Below are 24244 nucleotides of genomic sequence, written 5' to 3'. Positions count from 1 at the left end.
GTGATAGATGGTGCACTGCTGCACAAGTCTTGCCGTCCCCACGACTTGTGTGTCAATCCTCTGTCTGTCCAAGTTCCGCCACTGCTTCTGCCTCCTCCACCTCATCTGGGTCCTCCACCTCCGCCCCAAGCCTGCCTGGTCAGGCCACCAGCGTTCTCACTGCGCAGAAGGAATCACGCACCCCTCATTACTATGCTGGCAGCAGAGCGCAATGGCATCAGGCGGTCTTTAGCTTGACATGTCTTGGGAATAAGAGTCACACAGCTGAGGAGTTGTGGTCAGCTCTGCGGTCCGAGTTTAATAAATGGTTGTCTCCACTCAACCTGCAGCCTGGTAAGGCCGTGTGCGACAATGCTGCAAACCTGGGTGCGGCCCTTCGCCTGGGCAAGGTGAAACATGTACCTTGTATGGCTCACGTGTTGAACCTTGTCGTCCAGCAATTTTTAACACAGTATCCCGGCCTAGATGGCCTTCTGAACAGGGCACGAAAACTGTCTGCTCACTTCCGCCGTTCAAGCGCCGAATATGTTTAGCGCTGACAATGCCATTATCAGCATGACGATTCCAGTCATTTACATGCTGGAGCACACGCTAAACACTATTCGGAGTCAGGGGGTGGGACAACAGGAAGGGGAGGAACTACAGGAGGATTCATATGCGCAAGGGACAACAACATCACCAAGGTCCAGACGTTCATCATCACCAAGGCGGCAGGCATGGGACCATGGGGGACAGGGATCAACAAGGGCGCATGGTAGCAGGCGAGATGTTGAGGAAGGTGCAGGAGAACATGAAGAAATGGAGGACGAACTGTCCATGGACATGGAAGACTCAGCGGATGAGGGAGACCTTGGTCAAATTTCAGTTGAAATAGGTTGGGGGGAGATGTCAGAGGAAGAAAGAACGGTTAGCACCTCTATGCCACAAACACAGCGTGGACTTGGTCCGCATGGCCGCACCAGACACATGAGCGCCTTCTTGCTACACTACCTCCAACATGACTCTCGTATTGTCAAAATTAGAAGTGATGATGACTACTGGCTTGCCACACTATTGGATCCCCGGTACAAGTCCAAATTTTGTGACATAATTCCAGCCATAGAAAGGGACGCACGTATGCAGGAGTATCAGCAGAAGCTGTTACTCGATCTTAGCTCGGCTTTTCCACCAAACAACCGTGCAGGTGCAGGGAGGGAATCTCCCAGTTGTAACTTGCCAAACATGGGACGGTCTCGTCATCTTCAACAGTCTACCCGTACCAGTAGGACCGTATCTGGTGCTGGTAACAGCAATTTTATGGAATCTTTTCATAATTTTTTTAGACCCTCTTTTGCAAGGCCACCAGAGACAACAAGTCTGACACATAGTCAACGGCTGGAGAGGATGATACAGGAGTATCTCCAAATGAACATCGATGCCATGACTTTGCAAATGGAGCCTTGCTCCTTTTGGGCTTCAAATCTAGAAAAATGGCCAGAGCTATCCAGTTACGCCTTGGAGATTTTGTCGTGTCCAGCTGCCAGCGTTGTCTCTGAACGTGTCTTCAGTGCTGCTGGGTGTGTGCTGACAGATAAGCGCACGCGTCTGTCCAATGACAATGTGGACAGACTGACGTTCATCAAAATGAACAAGTCATGGATCCAGAAGGAATTTACTACCCCTGTGTCATCCTGGGGAGAGTAAATGCTTGTGGATTTGGAATGTGCTTGATGCAAATCAAAACATCATGTTTGCAACTAGGGCACAAGTGCGGCCACTGATGGGGTGTCTGTGTGGCCTAATTTTTGGAAAAAAGGGAGACTCCGCTTGGAGTAACCCTTGCTTGCTGTGTTTTTAAAAGAAGCCAAGATGAACAGAGCTGGGATCAGGAAAGACTTTGCTACCTACCCTGGTGTCATCCTGGGGACGGTTAATTAGGCCGTATTTTTGAATGTGCTTGATGCAAATCTAGCTGTGAAGTGCACAACTAGGGCACAAGTGCTGCCACTGAATGGGTGGGTGTGTGTGGGGCACAATTTTTGGAAAAAAAGGGAGACTCCGCTTGGAGTAACCCTTGCTTGCTGTGTTTTTAAAAGAAGCCAAGATGAACAGAGCTGGGATCAGGAAAGACTTTGCTACCTACCCTGGTGTCATCCTGGGGACGGTTAATTAGGCCGTATTTTTGAATGTGCTTGATGCAAATCTAGCTGTGAATTGTACAACTGGGGCACAAGTGCTGCCACTGAATGGGTGGGTCTGTGTGGGGCACAATTTTTGGAAAAAAAGGGAGACTCCGCTTGGAGTAACCCTTGCTTGCTGTGTTTTTAAAAGAAGCCAAGATGAACAGAGCTGGGATCAGGAAAGACTTTGCTACCTACCCTGGTGTCATCCTGGGGACGGTTAATTAGGCCGTATTTTTGAATGTGCTTGATGCAAATCTAGCTGTGAATTGTACAACTGGGGCACAAGTGCTGCCACTGAATGGGTGGGTCTGTGTGGGGCACAATTTTTGAAAAAAAAGGGAGACTCCGCTTGGAGTAACCCTTGCTTGCTGTGTTTTTAAAAGAAGCCAAGATGAACAGAGCTGGGATCAGGAAAGACTTTGCTACCTACCCTGGTGTCATCCTGGGGACGGTTAATTAGGCCGTATTTTTGAATGTGCTTGATGCAAATCTAGCTGTGAAGTGCACAACTAGGGCACAAGTGCTGCCACTGAATGGGTGGGTGTGTGTGGGGCACAATTTTTGGAAAAAAAGGGAGACTCCGCTTGGAGTAACCCTTGCTTGCTGTGTTTTTAAAAGAAGCCAAGATGAACAGAGCTGGGATCAGGAAAGACTTTGCTACCTACCCTGGTGTCATCCTGGGGACGGTTAATTAGGCCGTATTTTTGAATGTGCTTGATGCAAATCTAGCTGTGAATTGTACAACTGGGGCACAAGTGCTGCCACTGAATGGGTGGGTCTGTGTGGGGCACAATTTTTGGAAAAAAAGGGAGACTCCGCTTGGAGTAACCCTTGCTTGCTGTGTTTTTAAAAGAAGCCAAGATGAACAGAGCTGGGATCAGGAAAGACTTTGCTACCTACCCTGGTGTCATCCTGGGGACGGTTAATTAGGCCGTATTTTTGAATGTGCTTGATGCAAATCTAGCTGTGAATTGTACAACTGGGGCACAAGTGCTGCCACTGAATGGGTGGGTCTGTGTGGGGCACAATTTTTGAAAAAAAAGGGAGACTCCGCTTGGAGTAACCCTTGCTTGCTGTGTTTTTAAAAGAAGCCAAGATGAACAGAGCTGGGATCAGGAAAGACTTTGCTACCTACCCTGGTGTCATCCTGGGGACGGTTAATTAGGCCGTATTTTTGAATGTGCTTGATGCAAATCTAGCTGTGAAGTGCACAACTAGGGCACAAGTGCTGCCACTGAATGGGTGGGTGTGTGTGGGGCACAATTTTTGGAAAAAAAGGGAGACTCCGCTTGGAGTAACCCTTGCTTGCTGTGTTTTTAAAAGAAGCCAAGATGAACAGAGCTGGGATCAGGAAAGACTTTGCTACCTACCCTGGTGTCATCCTGGGGACGGTTAATTAGGCCGTATTTTTGAATGTGCTTGATGCAAATCTAGCTGTGAAGTGCACAACTAGGGCACAAGTGCTGCCACTGAATGGGTGGGTGTGTGTGGGGCACAATTTTTGGAAAAAAGGGAGACTCCGCTTGGAGTAACCCTTGCTTGCTGTGTTTTTAAAAGAAGCCAAGATGAACAGAGCTGGGATCAGGAAAGACTTTGCTACCTACCCTGGTGTCATCCTGGGGACGGTTAATTAGGCCGTATTTTTGAATGTGCTTGATGCAAATCTAGCTGTGAAGTGCACAACTAGGGCACAAGTGCTGCCACTGAATGGGTGGGTGTGTGTGGGGCACAATTTTTGGAAAAAAAGGGAGACTACGCTTGGAGTCACCTTGCGGTGTTTTACATAATTTTAGAAGGGCGTGCCATATCTATATCTGTGTCTCCTCTTTTTCCTTGTCCTGCTCTTTTGTTTTCGCATGAGTATATGTCCTTGTCACTTTCCCATGTGTTTGTGTTGTGTTGTGAGTTGTTTGTCACCTTTTGGACACCTTTGAGGGTGTTTTCTAGGTGTTTTTCTGTGTTTGTGATTGCCTGCCATTGTTTCCTATGCAGTTCGAGTTCGGTTCGTCGAACGTTCGACGAGCCGAACTCGAACGGGACCTCCGTTCGGCGAGCCGACCTCGAGCCGAACCGGGACCGGTTCGCTCATCTCTAGTAATAATAAAAAAAAAGCAAATTAAGCCGAATAGCCCCTTTAACATTTTAGCTCCGGTAATCCGAGTCCCTAAAGGGACCCCAAAAATACACCACATTACAAAAAAAAAGTATTAAACCACCTCCCGCCAGAAATCACGATGTTGACCTATGGAAAAAGGGGTATAAAAAATGGGGAATGTTAACATTTTTCTTCAGAGCGGGTCAGATAAAGATAACTCCACTTCTCACCTGGGGAACCAACACCATCACTTTTGCGAATGGAAGCCATAGGCCCCCCGGCAAAAACAATATCCACAATCCAGTGGTCACGGTTCATCCCTCTGAGCGATGGTTAAGAAGACACAGTCCCCCAAGCACGAAACAAGGATGCTGTCTCCTTATGGGCTAGCAATATGAGAGGGAGACAGACACTGCAGACCAATAACTCTTCCTCTTCTATCTACACTTCCTGCATCACCTCAACATTAGCCAACATCCACACACTAAATGAACCAGTCTCAGGAACTTTACTCAACGAAATGCTAATAGTCTTCAGCCACTTCATACAAAAATGGGACTACTTCTCATACAAACCCTCACAAAGAAATTAGACTCTAGAGTGTAATACACAGAGCACAAATTGAGTGAATTTGGAAGCTCCACAACAGAGTAGCAGATACCCATAATGAGTTTGCAGAAGAACTGAAAATCTTAAAGACCTAATTGATGGAGTTCGAAGACCACTCATGACACAAGAATGTAAAACTAAGGGGGATCCCAGAAGTAGTTTCAAATGAAACATTAAGACAATACTTGTAAGATTTAATCAAAGCTACACTCCCTTATTCTTCCAATCTAGATCTGATGATCAACATGATCCAAAAAGAGTGCCCTACTGAGACACCTGCTTGACACTACTCCCAGGGAATTACACATCCATTAATTTCACATCAAGGAGAAACTACTGAATTTCTCCAGGAAAAGAGGTGATCACTCACCCCAGTTTATCTGTGTGAAGACCTCTCAGATGTCTATGCGTCCATTTTACATATTCAAAGACTCTTATCCCCCATCACCCAAGTTTGAGAGATAACTCTATCATCTATCGCTGGGTATTCCCAATGAACCCTGATCACAACATTAAAAGAAGATAGAAGCCTATTGTAGAGTTGGAGCCACAACATCAGTGATCATCTGCTAAATGATGGGTCGGTCCCGAGTCGGATAGAGGCGAGATGGCAAGAAGTCACCGCTAAAAGGAAAAGGGGCTGCTAATTTCCGATTTCCCACTCTTATTGGACTTTGACCTGAGTCACATCATACTTCTCTCTTCTTCTCTTACTAACCATTTATTCCTTTAACCCCCAAAAAATATGTCTTGTACTAAATAAAAAGAGCAAGGTACACCCATCGTACATACTGGTTTGTGCACTCATTTTATATTTTTTGTTTATGTTGTTAGTTAAATTCCATAGTATATTAAATGACCTTGTTTTACTCTATTAACTTTTTCTGAAGTTTTAAAATGAACCTTCTTTGACTGTTGTTTGGCCCAAACACCACTGGCAGAGATACAAAACACTATTCATAGAAGCAACATGCATAATGTACAGTACAGACCAAAAGTTTGGACACACCTTCTCATCTCTAGAACAACTGTTAAGAGGAGACTTTTTGCAGCAGGCCTTCATGGTAAAATAGCTGCTAGGAAACCACTGCTAAGGACAGGCAACAAGCAGAAGAGACTTGCTTGGGCTAAAGAACACAGGGAATGGACATTAGACCAGTGGAAATTTGTGCTTTGGTCTGATGAGTCCAAATTTGAGATCTTTGGATCCAACCACCGTCTCTTTGTAGAAAAGGTGAACGGATGGACTCTACATGCCTGGTTCCCACCGTGAAGCATGGAGGAGGAGGTGTGATGGTGTGGGGCTGCTTTGCTGGTGACACTGTTGGGGATTTATTCAAAATTGAAGGCATACAGAACCAGCATGCCTACCACAGCATCTTGCAGCGGCGTGCTATCCCATCCGGTTTGCGTTTAGTTGGACCATCATTTATTTTTCAACAGGACAATGATCCCAAACACACCTCCAGGCTGTGTAAGGGCTATTTGACTAAGAAGGAGAGTGATGAGGTGCTACGCCAGTTGGCCTGGCCTTCACAGTCACCAGACCTGAACCCAATCGAGATGGTTTGGGGGTGAGCTGGACCGCAGAGTGAAGGCAAAAGGGCCAACAAGTGCTAAGCATCTCTGGGAATTCATTCAAGACTGTTGAAAGACCATTTCCGGTGACTACCTCTTGAAGCTCATCAAGAGAATGGCAAGAGTGTGCAAAGCAGTAATCAAAGCAAAAGGTGGCTACTTTGAAGAACCTAGAATATAAGACATATTTTCAGTTGTTTCACACTTTTTTAAGTATTTCATTCCACATGTGTTAATTCATAGTTTTGATGCCTTCAATGTGAATCTACAATTTTTAGAGTCATTAAAGGGAACCAATCATCAGGATTTTCGTGTATAAGCTGCAGCCAGTGCAGTACTGCCACTATCAGGCACAGTGTGTACATACCATCAGGGGGCCGCTCGGGTGTTTAGTCAGTGAAATACAACTTTATAAAGTTTGAAATTTCGTGCACTTTTTGATTGACGTGTGCACCTCTGCAGATAATGTCCGGGCGGGTTATGCAGGAGTTCCCCGCCCCCCCACCAGCCTGTTCCTCCCTCTCTCCGGGCTGGTTATGCACATGTTCCCCGCCCCCCCGCGCCGCCTGTTCCTCCCTCCCTCCCTCTGGCTGTATGTAAATATCTAATCTTCAGAAACATGGCGCCGGAGTGGGCCTCTGCGCATAGCGCTTATCTCCGGTGCCATGTTTCTGAAGCCCCCGCATTACACAACTTGGTGTCTGAGAGGGCGGTGCCACAGCGATGTCACACCGGCTGGTGTGTTGGCCCGGTGTCCTGGGGCGGCACGATACAGGAGCAGCAGGTAATCGCGTCCTCCGATCAGCTGTTCTGCAGTCCTGTTGTGATCGCGCTCGCTCCTGCGGTCACAACGGGATCTGAAGGAGCGAGGGCGAATGCGCCGCCCTCTAACACCAAGCTGTGTGATGCGGGCTTCAGAAACATGGCGCCGGAGATAAGCACTGTGCGCAGAGGCCCACTCCGGCGCCATGTTTCTGAAGATTAGATATTTACATACAGCCAGAGGGAGGGAGGGAGGAACAGGCGGCGTGGGGGGCGGGGAACACGTGCATAACCCGCCCGGACATCAGGAGAGAGGGAGGAACAGGCTGGTGGGGGGTCGGGGAACTCCTGCATAACCCGCCCGGACATCAGGAGAGAGGGAGGAACAGGCTGGTGGGGGGGGCGGGGAACTCCTGCATAACCCGCCCGGACATTAACAGAGAGGTGCACATGTCAATCAAAAAGTGCACGAAATTTCAAACTTTATAAAGATGAATTTCACTGCCTAAACACCCGAGCTGCACCCCAATGGTATGTACACACTGTGCATGATAGTGCCAGTACTGCACTGGCTGCAGCTTATACACGAAAATCCTGATGATTGGTTCCCTTTAAAATAAAGAAAACTCTTTGAATGAGAAGGTGTGTCCAAACTTTTGGTCTGTACTGTATCTCCCATGGGGGTTCATTTCTGTGGCAATTGTGGAATAAGCTACTGAGGTATTAGTGGTCATCAGGACGCCTCTCTGCTTCTTTCTAAAATGCCCTTGGATCACACGTGGAAGGGAGGATGTTTGACCCTATGTGATTCCTTTGTTAGTAGATTAGTTTCCAAGACACACAAAATATCACCTCCCACTTCATAAAAGCTCTTTTCTGTGGGCTATTTAATCTATTAGGATTTAAAGAACAAATCTTAATAACCCCTGGTAAATAAGAAATATGCTATCAGTAAATTTAACTTACAAAAATGAATACCATGTTTCGGATCGTGTGGTGGAATTATAACTTGTCAGCTTAGCTAGCATAGTTTTCTTGATATTAGATTGGGATTTCAACTCCGTACATTACCATATTTTAAGCTCCACAACACCAAACTGTAAACAACCTATCCAATTATTTAAAATTACTCAAAAAGAAGACCTATACGATGTTTGGTGTATACAGCACCACAACGAGAGGGACTACACTTTCTTCTCAGCAGTCCATAAATCATGCTCAAGAAAAGACACATTCTTGGTAGGCAGATTCCTGTTGTACAAAACAATTTCTTCCTCCGAAGCTCAGACCACGCCCCAGTTGCAATTTGTATAAAATCAAACTTCTCAAAACCTCTACATGGAGCCTCAATCCATACATTCTCACCAATTCAACTTATGTAGACTCCTTGAGAAAGAACCTACAGTAGATCTTTGATAAAAAGGTGTTTGACTTGGTGAATTGGTCCTTTGTCTTCTCAATGTTGAGTCAATTTGGCTTTTGTGGCCCAATAGTCTATGTAAAAATGGCACTATATACATCACCCTCTGCAAGGGTCCCGACAAATGGCAATATCTCAGGAGAATTTCTTATTACAATTGGAACCAGACAAGGCTGTCCCCTACACTCCTTAATTTTTGTTTTTCTCAATAGAACCTTTAGCCCAAGCCATCAGACAGAATGCCAACATTAGGAGAATAAATATCCAAGGTAGGTCCCATTGCATATCTCTATATGCTGACAATATCATTTTAACCCTGGAAAATCCTGAAGTCTCTTTAAGAGAAGCACTGAAAATGATAAATTAATTCAGAGAGATGTTGTACTACAAAATTACCGCAGGTACAGTATATCCCAAATTTTTCCCATCAATTACCCCCACACATCACTATTTACCCTGGAACATCAATTCCCATTTTACAGGAAAGAAGATTAGGAGTCCGCTTAACTCCACAAATTACCTTACGAGTCACATTCCACTGCTATTCTCAATGGGTAAAGACCTCCATCAATATTCCAAACACAAAATCTCCTGGGTTGAAAGAATAGTCACCTTTCCATTGTCCACTCTGCCAAAATTTCTATATTTGTATATTTATCTTGCACCTTACCTATCCCCATCCCACACTCCTTCCTCAATAAAGCAAATCAAATTATAAACTCATTTGTTTGGAAGGGTAAGAAACCACGCCTCTACAACATCATTATAAAGAAGCTAGGAGGACTGGGCCTCCCGGACCTTCAAGCTGTTTTATAGCAACTCAATTGGTTTAGATCAGCTCATGGTGGAGAAATGACCCCCTCGCCCACTGAGCACAAATATAAACATCTAATATCAAATCTACAAACCTCAAGACCTTTCTATAAGCTTTATTACTTTACACTCTGACACAGAGCCCCACTCTTACCTCCACAAATCTACCAGTGTCAATTTGGAAAGCCTTTCATTGTGCAAGCCCAATTGGACAAACCATTAGCTTTGTTGGTCCAACTCAAAACATTAGAATACTTGATTCAAGACCTAGGCTTGAGACGTTGGAAACAACTGAGTTCCCATAACATGTCTACCCTAGGATATTATTATTCAAAATGTTTAATTCCTCCATTGTAATTTCCACCCACCCAACCGTGAATTCTTTAAATACCTCCACATCCTACACTACGGTATCTACAGTCCTATCCTTTTCTACATACCAAGGTAAATCTTAATCTTATCCAGATATTAACTGACCAACTTTATCTGCATAAGAGATGAAGCTCATAATAACAGGATCTCATTTATGAAGTCAACTTCCCTCGTTTATTGGGAAACAGACGTGAATATTTGATACATACAGAAAAATAGACCCTCACATTAACCTTCGCTAACAAAACTGTCACATGCAGTGCGCATATAGAAGCTTACTTGAAAACTATTGTACGGTAATATCACACACCCACAAAACGTAACCTTATGTAAGCCTGCAAGGGCAGGGTCCTCTTCCCTCTGTACTAGTCTGTCTATTGTAGCTTGTATATGTACTCTGTATGCAACCCCCTTCTCCTGCACAGCACTATGGAATCAATGGTGCTCTATGAATAAATAATAATAATAAAAATGTTTCTTAACTAGAGATGAGCGAACTGGCTGTGGTTCGGCTCGAGTTCGGTTCGTCGAACGGGGGTCCCGTTCGAGTTCGGTTCGGCGAACGTTCGACGAACCGAACGCGAACCGCATAGGAAACAATGGCAGGCAATCACAAACACATAAAAACACCTAGAAAACACCCTCAAAGGTGTCCAAAAGGTGACAAACAACTCACAACACAACACAAACACATGGGAAAGTGACAAGGACATATACTCATGCGAAAACAAAGGAACTGGACAAGGAAAAAGAGGAGGAGACACAGATATGGGTATATGCAAGGGAACGTCCATGCCAATACTGTGCAACTTGAGCCCTGCTCATTTTAGGCTTCCAATCTGGATAAATTGCCTGAGCTCACCACGTACGTCTTGGGGATCTTGTTGTGTCCCGCAGCCAGCGTTTTCTCGGAACGTGTCCTCAGTGCTGCTGGGGGTGTGCTGAAAGCTAAGCACACGCATCTGTCCACTGACAATGTGGACAGACTAACGTTCACCAAGATGAACAAGTCATGGCTCTCAGAGGACTTTTCTTCCCCTGGCTCAGCCAGGGGAGGCGAAAAGCACGCGTATTTTTGAGAGTGCTTCATGCAAAGCATCTTTTTCATCTTGAAAATGGGGGTCAACTGATGCCAGTCAAGTGGGGTGTATGTGGCCCAATTAGTGGAAACGAGGGAGACTGTGGTTGGAGTCCCCTCGCTTTTGAAAAAAGAACCAAGATGAACAAGTCATGGCTCTCAGAGGACTTTTCTTCCCCTGGGTCATCCAGGGGAGGTGAAAGGCACGCGTATTTTTGAGAGTGCTTCATGCAAAGCTTCTTTTTCATCTTGAAAATGGGGGTCAACTGATGCCAATCAAGTGGGGTGTATGTGGCCCAATTAGTGGAAACGAGGGAGACTGTGGTTGGAGTCCCCTCGCTTTTGAAAAAAGAACCAAGATGAACACGTCATGGCTCTCAGAGGACTTTTCTTCTCCTGGGTCATCCAGGGGAGGTGAAAGGCACGCGTATTTTTGAGAGTGCTTCATGCAAAGCATTTTTTTCATCTTGAAAATGGGGGTCAACTGATGCCAGTCAAGTGGGGTGTGTGTGGCCCAATTAGTGGAAACGAGGGAGACTGTGGTTGGAGTCCCCTCGCTTTTGAAAAAAGAGCCAAGATGAACAAGTCATGGCTCTCAGAGGACTTTTCTTCCCCTGGGTCATCCAGGGGAGGTGAAAGGCACGCATATTTTTGAGAGTGCTTCATGCAAAGCATCTTTTTCATCTTGAAAATGGGGGTCAACTGATGCCAGTCAAGTGGGGTGTGTGTGGCCCAATTAGTGGAAATGAGGGAGACTGTGGTTGGAGTCCCCTCGCTTTTGAAAAAAGAACCAAGATGAACAAGTCATGACTCTCAGAGGACTTTTCTTCCCCTGGGTCATCCAGGAGAGGTGAAAGGCACGCGTATTTTTGAAAGTGCTTCATGCAAAGCATCTTTTTCATCTTGAAATTGGGGGTAAACTGATGCCAGTCAAGTGGGGTGTGTGTGGCCCAATTAGTGGAAACGAGGGAGACTGTGGTTGGAGTCCCCTCGCTTTTGAAAAAAGAACCAAGATGAACAAGTCATGGCTCTCAGAGGACTTTTCTTCTCCTGGGTCATCCAGGGGAGGTGAAAGGCACGCGTATTTTTGAGAGTGCTTCATGCAAAGCATCTTTTTCATCTTGAAAATGGGGGTCAACTGATGCCAGTCAAGTGGGGTGTGTGTGGCCCAATTAGTGGAAACGAGGGAGACTGTGGTTGGAGTCCCCTTGCTGTGTTTTACATGCTTTTAGAAGGGCATGACATGGCTTAGGCTATGTGCGCACTAGAGATGTGAAGTTTCTCGAGAAAATCTTCTCGAGAAACTTCTGGGAGTGAAGATTTGCTGAACTCCGGAAAAAATCCGCGAAATTGCCGCGAAATTGCCGCGATTTTCCCGCGGGTGGTTCCCTGCGGATTTTTGCAGGCTGTACTGCAGAAATCCGCGGGATACCTGCGGATTTAATGGACATGTTCATTTTCTCAAGAAAGTTTCTCGAGAAATTTCCGCACCGAAACTTTCTTGAGAAAAATCCGCACCAGTGCGCACAGCTTTTTTTTTTTCTCATAGAATTTCATGGGAAAGATTGCAGACATTTCTCAAGAAATTTCCGCGGCAAATCCGCGGGTAAATCCGCGGGTATTTTGCTCTAGTGCGCACATAGCCTTAGAGCTTGACTTTCAGCATCTGCAAACTGTTGGCTACCAAAATGCTTCCTTTCCAACCTTTTTAACCGAGGATTTTCGAGACCTTATGCCCATCGCAGTGCCCCAAGAGTCAATGCACAGGCGCCACTCCTTCTCCAACAAAGGCATGCACGCGCTACACCAGCATGTCGCACCAAACATCACCGCTTCTTTGAGAAACTGTGTGACAGGGTGCATTTCACTACAGATACTTGGCCCAGTAAGCATGGACAGGGGCGTTACATGTCGCTGACTGGGCAATGGGTTACTATGGGGAGAGATGGAGAAGGGTCTGCTGTACAAGCCTTGCTGTCCCCACGAGTTGTATCAATCCTTCCTCTGTAGGTAGAAGTTAATACAATGCTTCTGCCTCCTCAACCTCATGTGGGTCCTTCACCTCGGCCCAAACCCTGTGTGGTCAGGGCACCCTTCCTTGTAACTGCACACAAGGAAAACCACACACCTCCTCCTTACTATGCTGGCAGCAGAGCTCAATGCCATCATGCGGTCAAATGTTTACTTTGAAATGTATGGGAAATGTGAGTCACACCGCTGAGAAGTTGTGGACGGTTAGCTCTGGAGACCAAGTTTCATCAATGGTTGTCTCCACTCAACCAGCAGCCAGGGAAGGCCGAGTGTGACAATGATGCAAACATAGGTGCGGCCCTTCGCCGTGACAATGTGACACACGTGCCTTGTGTGGCTCACGTGTTGAATCTAATTCTCCAGCAATTTTTAAAACACCATCCCGGCCTACATGGCCTTGTGCAGCGGGTACGCTCGATATGTGCTCACTTCCATTGTTCGCACACAGCAGCTCAACAACTTCGCTCCAGAAGTCTTTAGGTCTGGTGGTTAAACGCCTGAAATGCGATGTGCCGACACGCAGGAATTTGAATCTGCACATGTTGCAGCGTTTGTGGCAGCACCGCCGAACCCTGCTGCAATACGTTATGACATATAGCCTGGCCTAACTTGATCCAGAGGTGGTGCAGATCACGCTGCTGGAGTGGTGTCAGATCAAGGACCTATGCACCCTTCTACACAGTTTACAAATGTCGACGAAGATGTTTAGCACTGGCAATGCCATTCTCAGCGTGACAATTCTGGTCATCTACATGATGGAGCACACTAAGCATTATTCGGAGTCAGGTGTTGGGACAAGAGGAAGGGGAGGAAGTACAGGAGGAGTCATATGCGGAAGAAATAACAAGATCTACGAGGTTCAGATGGTCAGCGGCACCTAGGCAGCAGTCATGGTGGGGGAGAGGGATTAACAAGGGCGCATAGTATCAGCAAAAAGTGTTGAGGAAGGTGCAGGAGCCCATGAAGAAATGGAGGACGAACTGGTGATGGGCATGGAAGACTCAGCAGATGAGTGAGAGCTTGCTCACATTTCGGTTGTGCGAGGTTGGGGGGAGAGGGCAGAGGAAGGAGGCACGATTCTCACCTCTCTGCCACCAACACACCAAGGACTTGGTCCTCCTGGATGCACAAGACACATGAGCGCCTTCTTGCTGCACTACTTACAACATGACCCTCGGATTGTACGAATTCGAAGTAATGCTAACTACTGAGTTGCCACACTGTTAGATCCCCGGTACAAGACAAAATTTGACGAAATAATTCCTGCCATAGAAAGGGACGCACGTATACAGGAGTATCTGCAGAAGGTGGTACGCAATCTTAGATCTGCTTTTCCACTAAACACCAGTGCTGCACAGAGTGAATCTCAACGCTTTGTCATGGATAGGAGGAAATGGTCTTTTACTTGTCCACATCTGAGGGACCGAGGGCTGGCTGCTGTGCTGAGATGGCATTGAGTACGGTGTCCCTGCAGAGTTGCACTTTTGGTCATATACAAAATGAGTTGAAAAAGGACAGATGCTGGTGGAAAGGGGAACAGGTGTGTTGGAAAGGGGAAAAAAGTTTCTGTCCGTGAGTTTGGTGGTTAAGCAAAAGTAACATTTGCTGAAGAAACACCATTAGTGATGAGCGAGTACTAAAAAGCTCGGGTGCTCGAAGCTCGGGCCGAGCCTCCCAAGATACTCGTGTACTCGGCCCGAGCAACGAGCCCAATGTTATCCTATGGGAGACCCGAGTATTTTTGTGAAATGACCACCGGCAGCATGTAGAAACCCTAAAAATGGCACAAAAGTCTCCGAAGAGTGCTCAAATGACATGGCAACAGCATGGGGAAGACCCCTTGAAGCATTTATCACTCAAAAGTCACAGCTGTGAACAATTTAGTCCGCGTTTTACGCCATTTTTACGGACTCACCAGAAAACCTTCCAAAATGACACCAAAATGAATTTTCATGGCGGAAATGTTAAGGGCACATAACCAATAGTGAGATAGAGCTAATGTATGTTACTTTTTGAGATTACTACATGAAAAATTTTACGTAAAACATTGTGTGGCACTCCGATGTCCCTGAGAAGAGACGTACATAAAGGCCTCTGAGTCTAATGTGCCCATTTTGAGGAAGTGAGTCTTTGTAGTATTTTCCTTTGCAAGGGCAGTCCAAAATTGTGAGGTTCACCAATGCCCCTGCATACAGACGTGCATGATGGCCTGTAAACCTGAAGTGCCCATTGGAAGGAAGTGGGTCTATTGTAGTATAGCCCTTAGGCAGGGCAGCCAAAAATTGGGAGGCTCCACGTTGTCCCTGGATAGAGACGTGCATGAGGGCCTGTAAACCTGAAGTGCCCATTGGAAGGAAGTGGGTCTATTGTAGTATAGCCCTTAGGCAGGGCAGCCAAAAATTGGGAGGCTCCACGTTGTCCCTGGATAGAGACGTGCATGAGGGCCTCAAAACATTAAGTGTCCATTGTCAGGAAGTGGGTCTTTTGTAGTATAGCCCTTTGGCAGGGCAGCCAAAAATTGGGAGGCTCCACGTTGTCCCTGGATAGAGACGTGCATGAGGGCCTCAAAACATTGTTCCCATTGCAAAGGAGCGGGTCTCCTGTCGTTGTAATGTCCATTCTGCAAAGAATGGGCGAAAAAATTTACCACTGGGGGTATACCTGAAACAAAGGCCTAACTCTTGTAACGGTCATCATGGTGGCGCATGAGGAGAAGGAGGAGCAGTCCAGCGATTATCCAAAGTCCAGAAGTGTGTACCCATGGGTGACTGGAGGTACATGGCAAATTCCCGTTACAAACTTTAAATTCCGCTCTCATTTGCTGGTGGTGTGGTGAAGTCTGGCCCAATCCAACCCTTGTTCATCTTGATCAGAGTCAGCCTGTCAGCATTTTCAGTTGACAGGCGGGTGCGTTTATCTGTAATGATTCCACCTGCGACACTAAAAACACGCTCTGACAAAACGCTAGCGGCAGGGCAGGCCAGGACTTCCAAGGCGTAGAGAGCCAATTCATGCCACGTGTCCACCTTGGATACCCAATAATTGTAAGGCACAGAGGAATGTCGGAGTACAGTTGTTCGATCTGCAAGGTACTCCTTGAGCATCTGGGCAAACTTAGGATTTCTTGTGGCACTACCCCGCACCTCAGGGGCTGTGGTACGTGAGGGGCTGATAAAACTGTCCCACATCTTAAAGACTGTTCCCCTACCTCTGGCGGATTGGACTTGTGCCTCTCTCGGCTGTACGCCTTGGTTGTGCACTGATTCCTGACCTATGCCGCTAGCGTTTTGTGAGGGGAATGCTTTGCCTACTTCCGTGACTATGGCCTTCCGGAACTGCTGCATTTTGGTTGACCTCTCCGCCTCGGGAATAAGAGACATAAAGTTCTCCTTGTAGCGTGGGTCTAACAGTGTTACCAACCAGTAATGATTGTCGGCCAAGATGTTCTTAACGCGAGGGTCACGAGACAGGCAGCTTACCATAAAGTCAGCCATGTGCGCCAGACTCTTAACAGCCAGGACTTCAGTAGCCTGACCAACACGTTGACTGAACATGCTGTCCTCCTCCTCCTCCTCCTCCTCCTCCTCCTCCTCATCTACCCTGTCCTCTGGCCAGCCACGCTGAACCGAGGATATGACTGGTGTGCATGTCATATCCTCAATTTGGCCGGAGATTTGCTCCATGTCTTCATCCTCCTCCTCGTCATAGTCCTCCACTGCACGTTGTGATGAGACGAGGCTGGGCTGTGTGTTATCACCCACACCCACTACTGTTTCTTGCTGCAACTCATCGCGCTCCGCCTGCAATGCATCATGTTTGGTTTTGAGCAGAGACCGTTTTAGAAGGCAGAGTAGCGGTATGGTGACGCTAATAATGGCGTCATCACCACTCACCATCTTGGTGGAGTCCTCAAAGTTTTGGAGGATGGTACATAGGTCGGACATCCATCTCCACTCCTCAGGTGTTATGTGTGGAGTTTGACCCATTTCCCGACGGTTTAGGTGATGCAGGTACTCAACAACTGCCCTCTTCTGCTCACATATCCTGACCAACATGTGCAGAGTTGAATTCCAATGCGTGGGGACATCACACACCAGTCTGTGAGCCGGAAGATGCAAACTGCGCTGAAAGCTGGCAAGGCCGGCTGAAGCAGTAGGTGACTTTCGAAAATGTGCAGACAGGCGGCGAACTTTTACCAGCAGATCAGACAGCTCTGGGTATGACTTTAGAAACCGCTGAACCACGAGGTTGAGCACATGGGCCACGCATGGAACATGTGTCAGCTGGCCTCGCCTCAAAGCCACCACCAGGTTCCGGCCATTGTCACACACGACCTTTCCTGGCTTTAGGTTCAGAGGTGTGAGCCAGTGATCTGCCTGCTGTTTCAGAGCTGTCCACAGCTCTTCTGCATTGTGGGGTTTGTCACCTATGCAGATTAGCTTCAGCACAGCCTGTTGCCGCTTCGCCGAGGCAGTGCTGCAGTGCTTCCAGCTTGGGACTGGTGTGGAGGGTACAGTGGATGAGGATGCGCAGGAGGAGGAGGAGGCTGAAGAGCATGACATTCCGGAGCTGTAGAGTGTGGGTGAAACACTGACTGAGGTAGGGCCTGCAAACCTTTGTGTGGGAAGGACGTGTTCCGTCCCTCGCTCAGACTGGGTCCCAGCTTCCACAATATTAACCCAGTGTGCCGTCAACGAGATGTAGCGGCCTTGCCCACAAGCACTTGTCCACGTGTCTGTGGTTAGGTGGACTTTGGGTGAAACAGCGTTGTTCAGGGCACGTGTGATGTTTTGTGACACGTGGTTATGCAACGCGGGGACGGCACACCGGGAGAAATAGTGGCGGCTGGGGACCGAGTAACGTGGGACAGCTGCCGCCATCAGGTCGCGGAATGCTTCTGTCTCCACCAGCCTAAAAGGCAACATTTCCAGCGCAAGCAATCGCGAAATGTTAGCATTTAGAACTGTGGCATGTGGGGTGTTGGCAGTGTATTTGCGCCTGCGTTCAAAGGTTTGCTGAATGGATAACTGAACGCTGCGCTGGGACAAGGACGTGCTTGATGATGGTGTTATTTCTGCGTAGGCAACTGCAGGTGCAGGACCGGAGGAGGCTTGTTCACAGGCAGCATGGACAGGGGATTGGCTCGCATGCACAACCAGCGAAGACGTAGCAGTGACATTAGCAAGCACTGCTCCTCGACTCTGTTGTACTTCCCACAAAGTCGGGTGCTTGGCTGACATGTGCCTGATCATGCTGGTGGTGGTCAGGCTGCTAGTTTTGGTACCCCTGCTGATGCTGGCACGGCAGGTGTTGCAAATGGCCTTTTTAGAATCATCTGGATCCAACTTAAAAAACTGCCAGACTCGGGAAGACCTAACATTTGTACAGGCACCTTGTGTCGTGTTGTTGTTCCGGGGAACGGTTGCCTGACTTCTGCCTGGAGCCACCACCCTGCTTCTTACTGCCTGTTGGGATGCTACGCCTCCCTCCCCCTGTGCACTGCTGTCCTCGCTCTGCATATCCTCCTGCCAGGTTGGGTCAGTTACTGGATCATCCACCACGTCGTCTTCCTCTTCCGCACCCTGCTCCTCCTCCTGACTTCCTGACAATTGTGTCTCATCATCGTCCACCCCTTGTTGAGACACGTTGCCAACTTCGTGAGAAAATGGCTGCTGAAATATTTGGGCATCTGTACATACGATCTCCTCATGACCCACTTCAACAGGAGCTGGCGAGAGGCCAGAATGTGTGAATGGAAACGTGAACGAACAGCTCTTCCGAGTGTCCAAGTGTGGGATCAGTAATGTCCGTGGGCGTGTATTCGGCCTGGTGGTAGGAAGGAGGATCAGGTTCCAAAATGTGCGGTGCAGTATCACGGCTACTGACACTTGACCGTGTGGAAGACAGAGTGTTTGTGGTGGTGCCAATCTGACTGGAAGCATTATCCGCTATCCAACTAACAACCTGTTGACACTGGTCTTGGTTCAAGAGCGGTGTACTGCTGCGGTCCCCAAGAATTTGGGACAGGACGTGCGAGCGACTAGATGTGGCCCTTTGTTGTGGCAAAATTAGAGCTTGCCCATGACCTCGGCCTCTGCCTGCACCACCATCACGTCCACTTCCTTGTTCCTTGCCAACGCCCTTGCGCATTTTGCAATGCTGTGCTGACGTGTATTCACTAGACTTGGGCGTTATATCAAAGTTTGTGCAAATCGTGCACCTTTACGCTGCCACCGACAGGCACACACGTGCGGTTTTTAAATGCAAGCACGGACGCACTAAGAACCTAACACAGGTTTTAGGAGAAAAAATTAATGACGAGAACTCTGACACTATCAGCCACTGCTGACTGACGTGTATTATACACTACACTTGTGCGTTATATAATAGTTTGGTAAAAACGCACACAAGTGCACCTGTACGCTGCCACTGACAGGCACACACGTGCGGTTTTTAAATGCAAGCACGGACGCACTAAGAACCTAACACAGGTTTTAGGAGAAAAAATTAATGACGAGAACTCTGACACTATCAGCCACTGCTGACTGACGTGTATTATACACTACACTTGTGCGTTATATAATAGTTTGGTAAAAACGCACACAAGTGCACCTGTACGCTGCCACCGACAGGCACACACGTGCGGTTTTTAAATGCAAGCACGGACGCACTAAGAACCTAACAGGTTTTTAGGAGCGACAATTGCTGAGAAGTCTGACACTATCAGGACTGTTTTAGACTGTGTACACCAGCCCCAGATATGATGAAGGCTGGTATACGGTCACCACTAGGAATGGCTATATACCCTGCCTGCCTGCCTGCCTGCCTGCCTGTATACTGCTACAATAGTCCTGACAAGGACTCTTTTGGTCACTAGCCTGTATTCCAACCTGGCTATACCCTGCCTGTATACAGCAACAATAGTCCTGAGAAGGACTCTGCTACTGTACTCCGACCTGGCTATACCCTGCCTGCCTGTATACAACTAGAATAGTCCTGAGAAGGACTTTTGGTCACACTGTTTGCAGCCCTGCTACGGAAATAGCTATAAAGGGCCGCAAACCTTTCCCTGAAGCAGCGACACTCTCCCTGCACTTACTGTCTGGATAGCTGTGAGCAGAGCACAGCGCGCCCGCCGGTATAAAGGCTCGGTCACGCTGTCCAGGCCGGCCAATCACTGCAATTCCACAACTAACAGGGCTGTGGCATTGCAGTGGTCTGCCAGCCAATCCCTGCATGAGGGCTGGCTCTCAAAAGAGCGCCAACATGCAGAAATGAAGACCACGAGTACAGCACGAGTATCGCGAGATTACTCGGTCCCCGCCGAGTAGACCGAGTACAGTGATACTCGTGCGAGTACCGAGTAGTAACAAGCATGCTCGCTCATCACTAAACACCATCTGTTACGGTGGGACTGGCAGATTTGGATAAGGTGGTATATACTATGTTACCGCTATATAACGAAAATTAATAAGAAAAGAAAGAGAAAGTTATATATCCCCATCAGCAGTCAATGTCCAACGTGCTCCCAGATGGAAAAGGAGAGGTTGGCAACTGGAAGGTTAGGTGGAGGATACAAAGCTGTGTGGCTTTGAAACTAATAGTAGCCTGAACCGAGTTAGACGCCACTCGGATCTGGAGACTGGGAGCCCTGTTAGCGTCACAGGGTCCACACGCCCACCCAGCCCAGGAACTCCCTGTTAACATCACAGGGGCCATTGAGTACGCTGACCGTGTGCATTGGGGCCACACCTGTGGACAGCAGGCGAATCAGCAGCAGCAGGCCTGTTAATGCCGCTGGGCTGCACAAGCAGGACTTGTAGGACAGGAGCTGGTCTTAACCGTTCTGCGTTACCAACTGTGGTGGCGGCCTGCATCGACGCCCTATCCCTGCCTACCTCTGGCCTAAAGCCGCAATGGGTTCAACACATGGAGGTGTGCTCTTTCGGAGCATAATAGAAGACTGCGCACCTCCTTGTTGGCTCCAGCCCATTTTATAACCTGGGTCCGCCCAAACCAGGGTGGACCACAATGCACCTCCTGGAGACAAAAGCAGAGTGACACGTCATGAGTGGCATAACTAGCGTCCTATTTAGAACCACAACTTCAATAATGACCTCATGGCTGCCACGACACAAACACCTCACCAGTCATCGTCTGACCATCAATAATGAGGTGACAAGTCATAGGGGCGGGCCTCTGCAAGCCATTTGGGAGTGGCCTGGCCACATCGTCAGGAGACCTGATGCCCTGTGGTCTACATGGGCCCCCCACATCAGGGGCAGGGCCAAAGAGTTCATTACCGTACCTAGTGTCTGATGCAGTAAGTGCCTGAGCATGCTCAGTAGCATGAAATACAGTCTCTGAAAAAAGACTATCAGCTTTAGCATGGTGTCTAGGCACAAAACAGGACTTAGACCCGGCACGGAATGCAAGTACCTGTGCAAAGAGGCTTTTCGCACTAAGTGTGGGAGCATGCGCTGTATCCCGAAATGAAGACTTAGCCTCAGGAATGGCACAGTCAGGCTGAGCATACTCACTAGGCGAAACACTGTGGTTAGGCTGCGACTGGGATAAATCGGCACACGCATGCGCACTAGCTGCCTCTCCACACTTAGACGTGGAGGAGAAATTGCTCTTCGGGTGTGGACTTGGAGATGCTCTCTATGAACAAAAGGAAAAGCTAAAGGTGTGTGTTATAGCAAGGAGCCACCGCGGAAACACTTCGTTCAATTGTGAGGGGAGTCATTTTGGAGTTTGGTGAGGAGTACCGTAACGCCAGTGAGCAGCATCCTGTGCCACAGACCAACATTCTTACGGTGCTGTCTATACTGCTTACCATGAGAGGAGCGTAAAGTCTGTATTTCTGGCAACTGGACATCACAGACAATAATGCGGGCACGCAACACTTTGTTTTATTAGCAAAACACATATCTGTTCTGGGTAGGCCGACTATTTATAGACAATAAGACTTGCTGCCTCTGCACTGTCAAATTGTCACATACAGTTTAAATCATAGAGGGACAGCGACACATGTTTGCATTGACTGTTGATTTTCAAGATTTCCATGACTGTGTTGCAGAGCTGTGTGGTTTGCATTCACACTGTTATCATCTGCCTTATCTGTGAGGCTTCAGCTAACAAGGGTATTCAGGGGGGGTAATGTGTTTTGTCTATGTTTACGTAGATAACTGGGAAGCTCTTGTGATGCGCCACTGGTAAGTCGTGTTCGCACACACACACACACACACACACACAAACACACAATTACTGCTACGCAGAGGGATTAGCAGGTAGTAGGCAACAGAATAGATTGTTCAATTATTTAAATTGTCTGCATGGTTCTTATTGTTTGTTTTGGTAAAGTTAAACAATCATTTATCAACCCAACTGACTAGAGTCCTTTTCCTGTTGCCTGGCTTTGCTGCATACTGGGGAGCCCACCCTGTACACGACTTAAAATGAAGCATAAGTCGCAATGTGAATTTCACTGTGCTGCAATGCGGCCTAGCGTGCCTGTGCAACCACCGCCTGCCCCATCAAGTGCATCTGCGTGCTCTTCATCCTCTGTGACTGTGGGGACAGCAGTCTCACATGGTTTTTCACACTGAACTTCCACCCCTTTACACGCAACAGGGAGTGTGATTGGCAGGTCATCACTTGTTTTGGAAGTGGAAACAGATGGTATTGTTGAGCTGTCAGACATCGAGAAAACCAACATTGGACGCAGGCTACATTATATCCACGCCTGCACCTTCGTCACAGATTGGCTGGACTACCTGCATTTAATAATTGCATTCCAGAAATGGAAAGGAGTGTAGAATGCACATGTGTTGTACCTTGCTTGGCAGCAAAGGAACACTAACTTAGTATTACAGACAATTTTAGGAAGGCAGAAAAAGAGTCAGCTCTTTGGGCAAATTAAATAGCGTGGCAAAAGTGGACAGGTGGGTACAGTGGCCGTGTTCTGTGGGTACCAGGACAGTAAAGGAAGCCTCACTTTCTATCCCTCCGAATGATCAAATGCAGAAAGGAATTCCCTGAGTTTGCTATAAAATTAGCGTAGCAAAATGTGCATGAGGGTGTCATGCAGAGGTGCTGCAAATAGATTTGCACCAGTGGGACACTGATGGAAGTCCAACAGTCACTTCTTGTATGCCACTAAATGGCAGCATTTTTTGCTATTATTATAGCTTATTAAAAACAGAGCAGGAGGGTGTCATGCAGAGGTGCTAGAAATAGCTTGGCACCAGTGGGACACTAATAGAGTACAACAGCCACTTCTTGTATGCCACTAAATGGCAGCATTTTTTGCTATTATTATAGCTTGTTAAAAACAGAGCAGGAGGGTGTCATGCAGAGGTGCTAGAAATAGCTTTGCACCAGTGGGACACTAATGGAGTACAACAGCCACTTCTTGTATGCCACTAAATGGCAGCATTTTTTGCTATTATTATAGCTTATTAAAAACAGAGCAGGAGGGTGTCATGTAGAGGTGCTAGAAATAGCTTGGCACCAGTGGGACACTAATGGAGTTCAACAGCCACTTCTTGTATGCCACTAAATGGCAGCATTTTTTGCTATTATTATAGCTTATTAAAAACAGAGCAGGAGGGTGTCATGCAGAGGTGCTAGAAATAGCTTTGCACCAGTGGGACAATAATGAAGTCCAACAGCCACTTTTAGGATGCCACTAAGTTTCCTCAGTGTTTGCTAGTATAATGGCTTAGTAACAATGAGTTTGAGTGTGCAATGCAGGCAGACGTGCTGCAAATATTTTTGCACTAGTGGGACAATAATGAAGTCCAACAGCCACTTTTAGGATGCCACTAAGTTTCCTCAGTGTTTGCTAGTATAATGGCTTAGTAACAATGAGTTTGAGTGTGCAATGCAGGCAGACGTGCTGCAAATATCTTTGCATTAGTGGGACAATAATTAAGTCCATCAGGCACTTTTAGGATGCCACTAAGTTTCCTCAGTGTTTGCTAGTATAATGGCTTAGTAACAATGAGTTTGAGTGTGCAAAGGGCAGGAGGGTACAGTGGCAGGGTTGTGGGTCTGGGTAGAGGAAAGGAAGCCTGCCTTTCTATCCCTCCTAATGGGGAAATGCAGCGAGGAAATCCCTGACCTTAGCTACACAGACGCTGTCATCTTGTGTAGCTGTTAAAATCTGTTTTCACGGACCTGACTGTCACCTATGGCTCTGACCCTGCCGGTATTATCCCTTACAAGGGCTGAAAGAAACTTCTATCCCTATTCTGTATAGCGCTGTGTATAGAGCGTACACAGCAGTATCGGAGACAGGAGCTACGCCAGCGATGACT

Source organism: Anomaloglossus baeobatrachus, chromosome 5, assembly GCF_048569485.1.
Source record: "Anomaloglossus baeobatrachus isolate aAnoBae1 chromosome 5, aAnoBae1.hap1, whole genome shotgun sequence".
NCBI classification, from domain to species: domain Eukaryota; kingdom Metazoa; phylum Chordata; class Amphibia; order Anura; family Aromobatidae; genus Anomaloglossus; species Anomaloglossus baeobatrachus.
Note: the sequence above shows the minus strand (reverse complement) of the source record.